The sequence below is a fragment of the Mixophyes fleayi genome, chromosome 2 (genome assembly GCF_038048845.1).
Source record: "Mixophyes fleayi isolate aMixFle1 chromosome 2, aMixFle1.hap1, whole genome shotgun sequence".
In the NCBI taxonomy this organism is placed as follows: Eukaryota; Metazoa; Chordata; class Amphibia; order Anura; family Limnodynastidae; genus Mixophyes; species Mixophyes fleayi.
The window spans coordinates 87,091,714-87,105,319 of NC_134403.1; the positions used below are offsets into that span (position 1 = coordinate 87,091,714).

The 13,606-nt window shown below is 38.9% G+C and overlaps 1 protein-coding gene and 1 long non-coding RNA gene across 2 annotated transcripts in view; both read right to left on the reverse strand.

Annotated features, from left to right (window-relative positions):
* GDF11 (growth differentiation factor 11) overlaps window positions 1-13,606 on the reverse strand; it is a 178,597-nt gene that overhangs the window by 15,560 nt on the left and 149,431 nt on the right. The window lies entirely within an intron of this gene.
* The window catches only part of LOC142141246 (uncharacterized), a 92,013-nt gene continuing 82,009 nt past the window's right edge, over window positions 3,603-13,606 (reverse strand). Inside the window, exon 4 of the long non-coding RNA XR_012688635.1 lies at window positions 3,603-3,771. This is a non-coding gene — a long non-coding RNA (uncharacterized LOC142141246). The remainder of the gene's footprint in view (window positions 3,772-13,606) is intronic.

Below are 13,606 nucleotides of genomic sequence, written 5' to 3' on the forward strand. Positions count from 1 at the left end.
AGCACAATAAAAATCAAGAAAATCATAAATTAAATACATTGTTTATTAAATGTTATGTAAAGTATGGTGAAATAAGATAAAATTAGTTAATATAAAAGTGCATAAAGGGTACATGCACTTGGGGAAATAAAAATAAATCTAAAATATAATTAAAACTGGTTTGGTAGATGTCTAAAAATGGGCAGAATGACTGCTGAGAGCCCTTTCTGATTAATTTGGCTTTCCGTACCAACCACACATAGTTAGGAGCAAAGGACACACAAGGAAGCGGACTCCATGGCTCAAGAGAAAGTCACTCAAGATTTAGGGTATGCTTTCTGCCCTAACCTATGTTTCTTCTTTTTGAGGTCACCCAAATTAAATGAGTACAATAATGCTGCCATCTATACATAATTACTTGTATACAAACTATAATCCTCTGTATGCAGACTGAAGCGTTATACAGCTAATGATCAATGCAAACATCAACCCTACAACTTTATCAGCTTCAGCACCAGAAAGTGTATCTTCCACTTAGCAAGTTTCATTAGCAAAATTTAGAAAAGATACAGGCCCATTTGGGTCTGTCTATAGTATACTTGAATCATTGGTGTTTTTGAATACAAATGACTCACTAAAGGATTATATAAGACTTGCAATATAGACAGATTAATAGAATACTATAGTAGAATCCTCCATGTACTACAAACTGGCCATTAGAATGCTGTCTGTTTTGTATAGATGATACCACAATGCTCTCTATATTATATAGAGGTCACTATAATGCTGTACAGTATCATCATCATCAATATTTATTTATATAGCTCCAGCAAATTCTGTAGCGCTTTACAGTATGTATTGTATATCGATCACTAGAATGCTCTCTAAAGTATAGAGGTGACTAAATTTTCTCTGTGTTATATATTGGTCACTAAAATGATTCATGTGTTGTATATTGGTTAATAGAATGCTCCCTGCATTGTATATTGGTCACTAGAGTGTTCCTTTTATTGTATATCAGTCACTAGAATGCTATCAGTATTGAATATTGGTTACTTGAAAAATTCCTGTATTGTATTACAGCAATTAGAATGCTCCCTGCATTGTATATCGGACACTAGAATGCTCTAGTCTCTCCTTTGTTGGATGGGGCTGGTAGGTGTTATATTTCATTATAGCTCTTCGACATCACAATTTTCAATATAATACATTGGCCATTAAAAGCACACTCACATTAGACAAATCATGCATGCACAGTTTTTGTCACACATCTGGGGCCACTTGCTTGTGTTTGCATTCGAGGCTGAAAGTTGCCTGACATCCCTGGGTAGATGCACTGAACATGGGCTGTAGCAAAGCCACACTCACTTTATAGAAAAATTATTTTTGGACTGGAAACTGAAAATACTGTACAAGGCTTTAGAAAGGGAAGTTTATAGTTTTTAGGGACAATTGTATACATAACAGTAAAGTATGTTATTTTTTGCAGTGCATACCCAAAGTAACTGAATTTACTTCAATCTGGGGGACTGTACTTTCTTATAAGTAAAACAGATGGCCCTGCCTATGATTTAACATTTGAATTTAACATCGAATGATTAACTGATTGCTATTTTTTCAAAGACTATGTACAAATGTAATATAAATGTAATGCTTGATTAATGTGCCAAAATATGTTATTATTACTACTTCCTCACACATATTAAATCAAGGTACAGTTGAAAGTATTTGTTTTATTCACATGGAAAAAAATCAACATCTGATTTCTAACACCAGTGAAAAAGAGTCACAGAAGAAGGTTTTTTTTATTTAAACCATTTAAAAATGATGCCAAATTAAGATGCAGCAGTTCAGTCAATAAATGTTTGTAATGTATTTACATTTCACTGCCTCCACCCTACCTCCAAAAAAGGAAACATAATTAAAGTAGATTGAGCTCCCAGCCACATTGCAATATTTATTGTGATTGACAGTAGCTGGGGTTACCTTGTGGAAGATGGCATCCCAGGATTGTGTCCCACAGTAAGCCTGTCATGGATGACAGACCCAGATTTTTAAGCATGACATGATTTTATTAGGTCCAGATGTTTCAGTAGCCATTGCTTTGATATTTCGTTTTAGATTTGTTTTACATCTCCAGTACCTCTAAATCATGGATGTCAGACAACATGATAGCAGCCTGACACAAATCGAACCGTAAACATGTGTCGGTAATCTATCTATGTAAAAATCAGACTGCAAAAGACATCGCTAAGGAATGCCGGAACATGCTACAGGTGAGTTCAACTTCTGTCAGATTCCTGTGGAGGCACTTCTGTATAGAAACCAGAGTCTATCAATCATGACTACAGTTAACAGGATTGGGGACTTCAATATGTGGAAAGTTACACATACCAAAAAAGTTATGTCAAAGCATGGGGACTTAATATAATTAAGGTATACTTAAAAAGGAGGGTAGAATAATTTTCACACTTAATTCACATTTGGTTCAAAATAAAATAATGAACCCAAGACTGTGCAAGTGACTAACTGACATACTTTTTGGTCCAAAGGACAAGTGTAGGGGGTGTGATGAAGCAATTTGCGCCATCACCTTACCCCCCAACTCAACTGCGTGATCTCATCATCGTAGAGCTGGCAATGGGGCCATTATGATGTGAATCATGTCATCAGGAACTACCCGGTAAGGCCTGATGAAGAAATTTTTGCCATCAAGGCCCGTCCTGCCCTCTTTTTAAGAACAAGTGGCGGTATCCATCATACTTTCCCAAGAGTCCGGGAGAATTCAATGAAATTCTTGAGTCTCCCAGATGTTCCAGGAGAGTAGACAAGTGTGCTAGAGGACATCCATTGTAACTGGTACAAAGGTGGTTTCATTAACACCAAAAGGAAAACCCCCTACTATAGGAGTGGAGAAAGATAGATTTAGTAAATGTTTTGGTAACTAGGCTACTATAAAGAAATAGAAAAATTGGGGTAATTGATCAAGTTTATCTGCCTGCCATTCTTTATAAGGTCAAGAATTATTTTTTTCTCAGGTGAGATTAAGCTGGCAGCATGATTCACATTCACGTGAATGTAATATTAGTATTCTAAATAATTTTCAATATCAAATTCTCAGAGTTATATTCAACTTAACGTGTAAGTAGCATGATTCTTGTAATGGCCTATATTCAATACTTTTATCTACATTGAACCTCATCTCTGGTTTCCCTGCCAAGCTTGACATTTTGTCAAAATCTTTCTATAGTGAACAAATATCCTTTTCTGAGTTTGCAGGCTAAGATATTCTTGTGTCGCCTACCGCTATGGAGACCTTAGAAAGACTTTATTTAAAAAAGAAGTATCTGGTATATATAGCAATAGTAATTGGTACAACTCTTTTCGTACCAAAGACTTCAACCAAATATTTTCTGTACCTCGGGGTAAGCTTGTAAACGTTGGATTAAAGTTATTTTGGCTCATTACTTTCTACTGAAATGCTTCAAGAAATTGATATTTTCTCACTTCAGCTTATGCCACAAAATTTTAATTGCGTTAAGGTGGACACTTCAAAAACACAAAATTTTTCTGCCTCGGCCATTCTGTTATAGACCACAGACTGATAATCTGACAGTCTCCTGTAGAATTCTCTGCTACAATCCAGAGTTCATTGTTCCCTTAGCAACAAAGTCATTCAAGGCCTGTTGCTGCAAAGCATTCCATACTTTACAGTTGGTGTAAGGTTATTTTGTTGAAATAAAGAGTTTCGTATTCTCCAAGCTGTCCACACAATATTCTTCCATAAGCATTCTGTATTATGACATCATCAGAGAAAGAGAAGCAAACTGTATAATGACAACATAATGCAGTAGACCACATACTGTATGGTATAACAATAAAGAAAACGTGAATTTCTCTAAAAAAAATAAAAATATAGCACTACCAAATCACTACAATGACAAAATGTTAGGGATAAACATAGGATGCGAGAAATAAGGCTAATTACAATTAAATAATGAAAAACATTGGTAAACAATGTCAAATTGAAATGGTTATGATTTTCTCTGTCTGTCAAGTCTGAATTCTTCTTGAAACCTTCTGTGGGATCCCTGAAGCTATAGGTACCACAAATAAAGAAACAATGTCCTGAAAGTTCATATTTAGGGGTATATTTACTAAACTGCGAGTTTGAAAAAGTGGAGATGTTGCCTACAGCAGTCAATCAAATTCTAGTTATCATTTATTAAGTACATTCTACAAAATGACAGCTAGAATCGAATTGGTTGCTATAGGCAACATCTCCACTTTTTCAAACCTGCAGTTTAGTGAATATATCCCTCAGACTCCAACAAAAAGAGAATATGTGTTCAGTACATATATGAAGAAGTACAAGCAGTATGTTATTTTGTTTAATGAAATATTTATTTATTATAACAATAAATCGACAACAATGTTAACGTAGGTAAAATGAATGCAGTACTACACACAGTGGGCAAAGCGGGAGTGTATATGTAGGTATGCCATCCTGCCACTTCTCCTACTGCTGTCATCTTAAAACTATGAAATTCCATTCACTTACATTTTCCATAACGCCATTTCTAAATTTCCACTTTGACCACTGAATACACATAAATCTAATGTTTCACTGATTTACAAACTTTAAACCACTATACCTTGGAAAGACTGCCTTTTATGTTCATTTCTTGCAACCTCACTACACCACATACTTAAAGTAAACATTGAAGGTACACTGGGAATGATTTACTGACTAAATGTGCCGAAATATATAGCAACCCATTAAAAAAACTTTGATCAGTCTAGTCAGGATATACTGTTAAAATCATTATGACATGAAATACTTTCTATCGGTTTCTGTACTTTGCAGACAAAATTCAAGCTGTAAAAAAAGCACTACTTAGCAACAGGAATGATCTTTCTCAGCTTCCACGTGTGTTTTAAAATACTCTATCGTGTATGAAGAATATGGACACTTATTGGTCACCAAATTTCTGTATGTCACAGAAAGTCAGGTAGATATTATTGTTACAGAAAAATTGCATTATTACTGTGTTCTGAGGAGATTGGGACATTTAGCAGCAATTTATAAATAAAGCTAACACCAATCGGTTGTAGATAAAGAGACAAATAGAGAGACAGAAGCTATAGAGAATTGGGAATGCAAGCTTGAGAGTACAGCGAGGGTAGGTATGAACCTGTCATGCCAGTTAGTTGTGTAGTGTGAGTGTGGGTGTTCTCTCTGGGAGACACCTGTGAGTCTCGAAATTGCATTTGCTACTATCCCAATTGTAGCTGAGGATGGAAGCCTGTACCCAGTGCATAAGTAAGCTGGTGTGACTGTGACTGTACAGGGGCAGAGAAGTAATATTTAAAGTTAAAGTGCCAATAAGTAAGAATATCAGACCTTGTTTGAAGTAACCTGGGTTGGATTAGGAATTTGCCCTGGAAAATATTCTGATAGTGGTCTCATGTGGGAGGTAGGGCCAAACTGACAGTAGATGGGGCTAAACTGACAGTAGACGGGGTCAAATCAGTGGGGAAGGGCCACCAATGTAGGTGCCTCCATACAGCCAGATACTAGAGTGACCAGCATGCAAGGGGTATATCTATCGCTTTAGACAGTATTAGGCCATCCTCCAACCCTCCAAACATACCGGCAACACTACCCACACACCGTGAGTTGCATGTGGGTCCCCCTTTAATCCAGTATGAAGAGAGACTTACCTCACAGCAGTTGGGACAAAGTCCTGAGTGTGCCTGACAGTCCCACCACAATCTCTAACGTTGGCAGACAGTCTGTAAATGTATGACCTGCCAACAGGCTGCAACCAGAAACTGCGGGGCCCAGTACAAATGTAACAGGAAGGGCCCCTCTCTTTCCTTCTCTCACCCCACCCTCATTTTTAAATTATTCTCTACCCAACTTTTGCCTCCCCCCATTCTCTACAATCACCCCCCATGCCGTTCCATCTAACCCCTGCAGTAGTTTACTTACCTCGCTGTGTCTTTTTGCTGTCTCCTTTCTCGGCTCCTCTCTATAGACAGCGCTGTGACATTATTAATTACATTAAGTCAGCGATGCTGCCTGGAACCTCTCTGCCTTGTCACGGCTCTCTGTCCAGAAGCCGGTCACCTGTGGGGCTGGGACCGGAGCAAATGGCAGCAGCTGTGGGGCCTTGACATCTTGAGAGTGGAGGCAGACATGCTGCCTACAATGGGGCTCGCTGCCGCATCTATAATTACGCACAACGGTCTCTCCCCACACCACCTTTCACATCTCAGGAACAGCTGCTGCCTAGAAATTGCACCCGCTACCTCCATTAATTCACCGGAAGCCTCCTCCCCTAATAAATTGGGTGCAAATTAGTTTATTATTTTGCACATAAGGAAAATACTGTTATGTTTCACTCCTGAAAGTTGTCTTTCTACACCCACATCTACATAGTGTCAGAGGTTGTCACTCTAGTCTTTCTACACCAACATCTACATGGTGTCAGAGGTTGTCACTCTAGTCTTTCTACACCAACATCTACATGGTGTCAGAGGTTGTCACTCTAGTCTTTCTACACCAACATCTACATGGTGTCAGAGGTTGTCACTCTAGTCTTTCTACACCAACATCTACATGGTGTCAGAGGTTGTCACTCCAGGCTTTCTACACCCACATCTACATGGTGTCAGAGGGTGTCACTCCAGGCTTTCTACACCCACATCTACATGGTGTCAGAGGGTGTCACTCCAGGCTTTCTACACCCACATCTACATGGTGTCAGAGGGTGTCACTCCAGGCTTTCTACACCCACATCTACATGGTGTCAGAGGTTGTCACTCCAGGCTTTCTACACCCACATCTACATGGTGTCAGAGGTTGTCACTCCAGGCTTTCTACACCAACATCTACATGGTGTCAGAGGTTGTCACTCTAGTCTTTCTACACCCACATCTATATGGTGTCAGAGGGTGTCACTCCAGGCTTTCTACACCCACATCTACATGGTGTCAGAGGGTGTCACTCCAGGCTTTCTACACCCACATCTACATGGTGTCAGAGGGTGTCACTCCAGGCTTTCTACACCCACATCTACATGGTGTCAGAGGTTGTCACTCCAGGCTTTCTACACCCACATCTACATGGTGTCAGAGGTTGTCACTCCAGGCTTTCTACACCAACATCTACATGGTGTCAGAGGTTGTCACTCTAGTCTTTCTACACCCACATCTACATGGTGTCAGAGGTTGTCACTCCAGGCTTTCTACACCCACATCTACATGGTGTCAGAGGTTGTCACTCTAGTCTTTCTACACCAACATCTACATGGTGTCAGAGGTTGTCACTCCAGGCTTTCTACACCCACATCTACATGGTGTCAGAGGGTGTCAGACATGGATCAAGGTCTCCGCCTCAGTAACCCTTTCCTATTTGATAAAAACATCGCTGACAATTGTCTCCAGTTCAGAAAGTATATTGGATCGCTGGACTATCTGAGAAGTCAATAAAGGTACAAGCATATACTTTACTAAATCTGGCTGGTGCAGAGGCAGTATACAAAGACACATTTGTCTATGAGGAAGGGGAGGATAATGAGGACCCCAAAATGCTTCTAAAAAAATATGAGGAGATTTTTACCTGTAAAGAATGTAATTATGGACAGACATATATTTAATATCACAAACCAAAAGCATGATGAAAATGTGCAATCATATGTGTCAAAATTAAAGCTACTAGCCCAAAAAATGAATTTTGTCACCATCACCAACAAACTAATCAGAGACAGAATTGTTTGTGGTATACATGTTAAGAGAAAAGAATCTGACTTTAGAAACTGTCATTCACATTTGCATGCTTAATAAACTGTTTGAGATGAGTACAAGGGAATTAAGGAAGGAGGCAGAAGTATGCAGTATACAGTGCCCAACAGCATCACAATACATGAAATGCCAAAAATGTGGCGGGCAACACCCACCTGAGCGGCAAAAATGAGAGTGTAGATCTGGTCACTGAACAGGTATAAATCTTTACCAGCCTCTATGTCAAACACAATGGAAACATACTGAAAATAAAAATTGACACTGGTGTCAAGTGCAACGTCATGTCAAAGACTCTCCTGCACAGAACAAACCCCGGGGCACTAATTGACCAGACAGATTCAGTAAACCTTATGGTGTATGGAAGTGAAATCATTAAAACTATGGGCACGGTCACAGAGTTCAACTGTGTTACCATTGGTAAACTCCCTGTCATTTACCACATGCGTCTCGATGAGTCAATTGTACTCACAGTCTGTGCACCCCGACGCATCCCTGTTGCCATGAAGAATAAAGAGGTTGCTGAACTAGACCGCATGACAAGGCTCTGAAGCAATACAGTGGGTCTCAGCCAGGATAATTACAGTGAAAATAAATAGGTCAGTCGGATTGTGCACAGACCCAATGCATCTCAACAAAGCACTGCTGAGGCCTCGACACCCATTGAGGACTGTCGAACAAGTTATTGCTGACATACCCGAGGCAAAAATCTTCTGCGCCTTGGATGCTAAATGCGGATTTTGGCAGATACCTCTGTACATAGAGTCGTCCAGGTTCACCACATTCATGACACCAGCTGGACGATATGCTATTTGCTTATGCCTTATGGCCTGACCATCAGCAGTGAAGTTTTCCAATGATGCATTGAATGGCTGTTTGCAGGATACCCATGTGAAATGACCTCCTCATCTGGGGTCGCAATATGCAAGAACATGATGAGTTCCTCCGTCAGGTGTTGAAAAGAACCTGTGCCATAAACTTAAAGCCCTGAGGACAAACTCAGTCTTCAGCGGTTCATGGGAATGACAAACTACCTGTCGAAATTTCTTCCTAACTACAGTGAGACAACTGCACCCCTAAGACAGTTCCTACACCAAGATACAGAATGGTGCTGGCAGGAGCCACAGCAGGAGTCACAGTTGCAAAATTAAAACACATGTTAACAAGCCCTCCAGTACTTCAGTACTTTAATGTGCATTTACCAATGGTAATCTCTGCAGATGCCTCACAACACGGACTAGGTGCTGTTTGCCTCCAAAATAACAGGCCCATAGCCTTCTCCTTCAGAGCACTGACTGAGACTGAATCACAATATGCACAAATTGAAAAATAACTTTTGGCGTTAGTATTTGCCTGTCACAAGTTCCACGACTTTATATATGGGCGTCCTGTCACTGTTGAGACAGACCATCAGCCACTCATCACCATACTGAGGAAGCCTCTGCATAATGCTTCTGTCCGCATACAAAGAATGATGCTCAAGTTGTAGAGATAACATCTGGATGTCGTATACAAGAGGGTCTACTTACCTCACACTGAGTGCTCATAAGTTGAGGATGAACGTCATGACGTCATGTCTGTGCAAATACTATCCTCCAACCGAATGGATGAGCTACAACGTGAAACTTTGGCATCTGTGCCAACGGCTATCTCAAATCATATTACTAGGGTGGCCTCAGTCATCTAGGGAGATCTCACAAAATTTGCGCCCCTTTTTTGCCATGAGAGATGAGCTTACTCGGTCTAATGGAGTCATCCTGAAATGTCAACGATTCATAATACCGTACACCCTGAAGAAGTACTATGCAAAGGACTCCACCAGGGGCACCTGGGCCTTGAAGCCACCAAGCGGGTCATTCCATATCAAATCAACACAATTTTAGAACATATTCTACCTTACATTCTCTAATTTCAATTAAATATGGTATAATAAATGATGCCATAGGTGTAAAGAAAAAAAACCCCCAAATCTTAGGCAGATATGTGCACTGGTTTTGAAGTTAAACGCCTTAAAGCTGCAATTTTTAAACTAAAAACCTGTTTTTAACATTTTTAAAATTGTATTTGTAACTCATCTCAAGGTCTCATTTTAAACCTCTTATTATGGGCTTTCATATGATATATAACACAGCAGTGTGTTTCAATAAAAATTTAAATTGTAAAATTTTCAAAATACAAATTTTGATTTTCAGATATTTTTACATTTTTGAAAAACATTTCAAAAATTGTTCAAACTATTGTTAATAAATCTCCAAAGTTTTATTTTGGGATCATGATGCAACCATCTGCTACAAGAGCTCTCAGTTTTGAGTGATTCATGAAAATTGTATTTATTGAGGCACTACACATCTAAGAAAATCAACAAAACAATATTTTTTCCATTTAACTTCATTAGAGGAATGCACGTTGCTCTTTAGGTATGTTTGTGGATGAGATTTTACAGACAGCGCCTGCTCCCACTTCTGTAAACTTAAATGACAACACTATTCCCAGCGCAGAGCAACCTTAAATATGTGTAATAGTTGATTAATACATAGTACTGTGTCAAATAAAAACTGACTTTAATAGTGTAAAATCATATAAGCTCATCCTTAAAAATATCCATAAAAGTGTCCTTGATATAAAACCATAGGATGTATATCTTCCAAAATAGATCCACCAGTCTGGTATCTTGCTCAAGTAAACCGATCTAAAAATTAATATTAATAAAGTGTGTTATGGTGCTAACGAAAGTGAAACAGTGAAACTTCTATTGCAGCTATCTATGTCACTTGATCTACACACCTTTTTTTAAGGGCTGGTGATATCTCCCTCCTCACAAAATAACTAATGGAACATCATTGACCTCCGTATATACTGCTGCCACACAAATTAAATATGTTCAGTTAGTGTCTTGATTATAACATGTATAATGAACTATGATCTATTCCAATTACCTCCAATATTCTTGATGATGTGTTGAAGGTAATTATGTAGATGTCGGGTATACCGAAGGCTAATGGAAATATTTCCGGGAGGCAGCGTGTGAAGTTCCAAGGCAGTAGGTGAAGTCCTGAGGTACGTCAGGTGAAGTATACGGGACCAACCTCATTTTCAATTCTCTCGCATGAAGTGATCATGTGATCGTCAATCCAATGCAACTGTGTGATTGACTTTAATTAGTGAAGAAAAACCCCTTGGTCACAAATATAAGCCCACTCAAACCTTACCTGACCCTGGACAATTTGTGTCACATTTCAAAAAGCGGCGTGTTTAATTACAGTGTAGTATAAGACTGGGAGAATGTTTACTGGGTGCAGGGAGGAACAGCAACGTGAAGAAGGGGTGCTGGGAGAAAGGGAAACAGCAGACTGGGAGCAACACTGTGTTCACAAGAAGAAGCCTCAGTCACCCGGCCAGGCAGAGAAGAGCGCAGTCCATGAGGCTGCTGCTGATCTCCACGGGTCAGAGCTCAGCACATGCTCCTCTCCTCTCACACCTCAGCAGAGTCTCATATAATTTTTTTCTCCCTGGCAACCCAGTCCAAGCCTGCTGTAGTGTTTAAAACGGTTTAGTGCAGTGTTTGCAGTGGTTAGTGTTTAAATTGGTTTAGAGAGGTAAAGAAGAAAAAAAGATGAAGGAAAGTGATAGGTACCTTATTGTTTCAATCCATTTGAAAAGGCTTATCATACTTCTAAGAAGAAGGCGTGGCTGGATTGCATAAGAATAACTTATTGTACATATTTATTTTAATTAAGGGTGCACAGCTCCGTTGTATATTATTGCAAATGCACTGATATTTTTTTAAATTGTGTGTATTTCGGTATAGGAAATTTATTGATTTCTAATGTATTGTGCCAGGTTAGAGAAAGTGTGTTTTGCTATAAGCAGGAATTGCTAAGTAAGTTTTTTTTCATCGCAGAAATGACAAAATCCTGCTTTAGCCAGAAGGTCCAGCAGGAGGTCGTTATCTGCTGTCACATCTTGTTAGAGAGACAGGAACCTATCTGAACAATGTAGACTCAGGATACAAGTAATTTAGGATATCACAGATTGCTGTGAATTTTGTAAGTTAAATTGTACTAATTCCACATCTAGAGAAATATCCATAGATTGTAAGCTTGCGAGCAGGGTTCTCTTACCTCTCCTGTCTGTATGTATTACCGAATATTGTTTTATTAATGTTTGTTCCCAATTGTAAAGTGCTACGGAATTTGCTGGCACTATATAAATAAATAAATGATGATGATGATGATATCACATCCTGATGTTAAATTATCTGATGTAATATAAGATGCTTGGTCGAATCAGGGGGCTGTTTTACCCCCTGCTTGGATTTCTGTCAGAATCTGTATAAAAAGGAGCTCTGTTTGACAATGTGGTATTATTATTCCATCTGTACTTCTGGAAATCAAAAACTTTGAGGATTAATTAACAACAGTATGAACAATTTTTGAGATGTTTTTCAAAAAAATTAAAATATGACTTTTTGAGAAAATCTAAATTTTGATTTTGAAAATCTTACAATTTGAATTTTTATTGAAACGTATTGCTGTGCTATATATCATATGAAAGCCCATAAAAAGAGTTTTAAAATGAGACATTGTCCAACTCTCTAGCTCAATCAGATGAGCTACAAATGCAATTTAAAAAAATGTTAAAAGCAAATTTTTCGTTAAAAAAATGCAACTTTAAAGGACAGCACTTATTATACCAAATTTCATTACAATCTGAGATGGCCAGTTTGAAACCCTGTGTTGATTTGATGTGAAATGACCCTAAGCACAGGACCAGAGTGTTGCTATATTGATCCACCATGTTCAGTGACATTGAAAGTGAATTCTCCATATGCGGCCCCTGCAATGTTCTCATAGCACATCAATCAAAGGAACCTCTGAACCTAAACAAGATTCCTTACTTGCCCTGGGCTGTCATGCTGCATACATCTTTGAATGGAGATGAAAGGAACATCTATGTCATGGTTAAATGCAGGAATACAGCTAGGGACCACAAATATGGTGAAAAACACTCTGGGCCTGAGTCATTAAGGAGAGTAAAGCATAAAAGAGGAGTAACTTTGCACCTGGGAAAAACCATGTTGCATTGGAGGGGGAGGTAAATTTAAAATGTGGGGACATATTTAAAGTTGGGGTAGGGCATGTCTTAGATCAACTTTAAATTTCAGTGTAAAAATAAAGCTATCAAGTATTTGTGTGCTAGATGAAAAAACAGCCAGTATTTAACTAATGTGCAAAATAATAAACTAATTTGCACCCCTTGTATTGTAACATGGTTCATCCCGAAGAAGATTTACTCCTTCTTTTGCCTTACTTTCCTTAATGACTCAGGCCCTCTATGTTTATTTGCAGAAGTGTACAAATAGTAGGTAGTCATGAGTTTGTAGTAATTACCAGGTGCAAAGGTGATGCAGGAAGTAATATGAACTTGCAGAAAACACCAGGTACAGAGCTGATGCATAGAAGCAGGAGGTATGGAGAGATCCCAAGCAGCATGTAACCAGAAGCATACCAGAAGGCAGGAACAACAAGTAACAACAGGATGTGACAACAATAACCAGCAATGTATGCTGGGAGTGACAGGTATAAGAAGGGGAACACACAGGTGTAAGGAATAATTAGTTCAACAAGGTTAACTCCTAAAGCACAAGAAACAGGCACAATAGCAGCATCTCAGGTGATCAGAGGTACTGCTGCTAACACATAAAATTAAACACAAATAAAGTCCAAAAGTCCAGGAGGCAGAAGCTGTCAATACAAAGCAGCAAGCTTGTAGGCAGGTCGTTACAATCTAGTTTTGGTGGACTGATAATTAAGAGGTATTT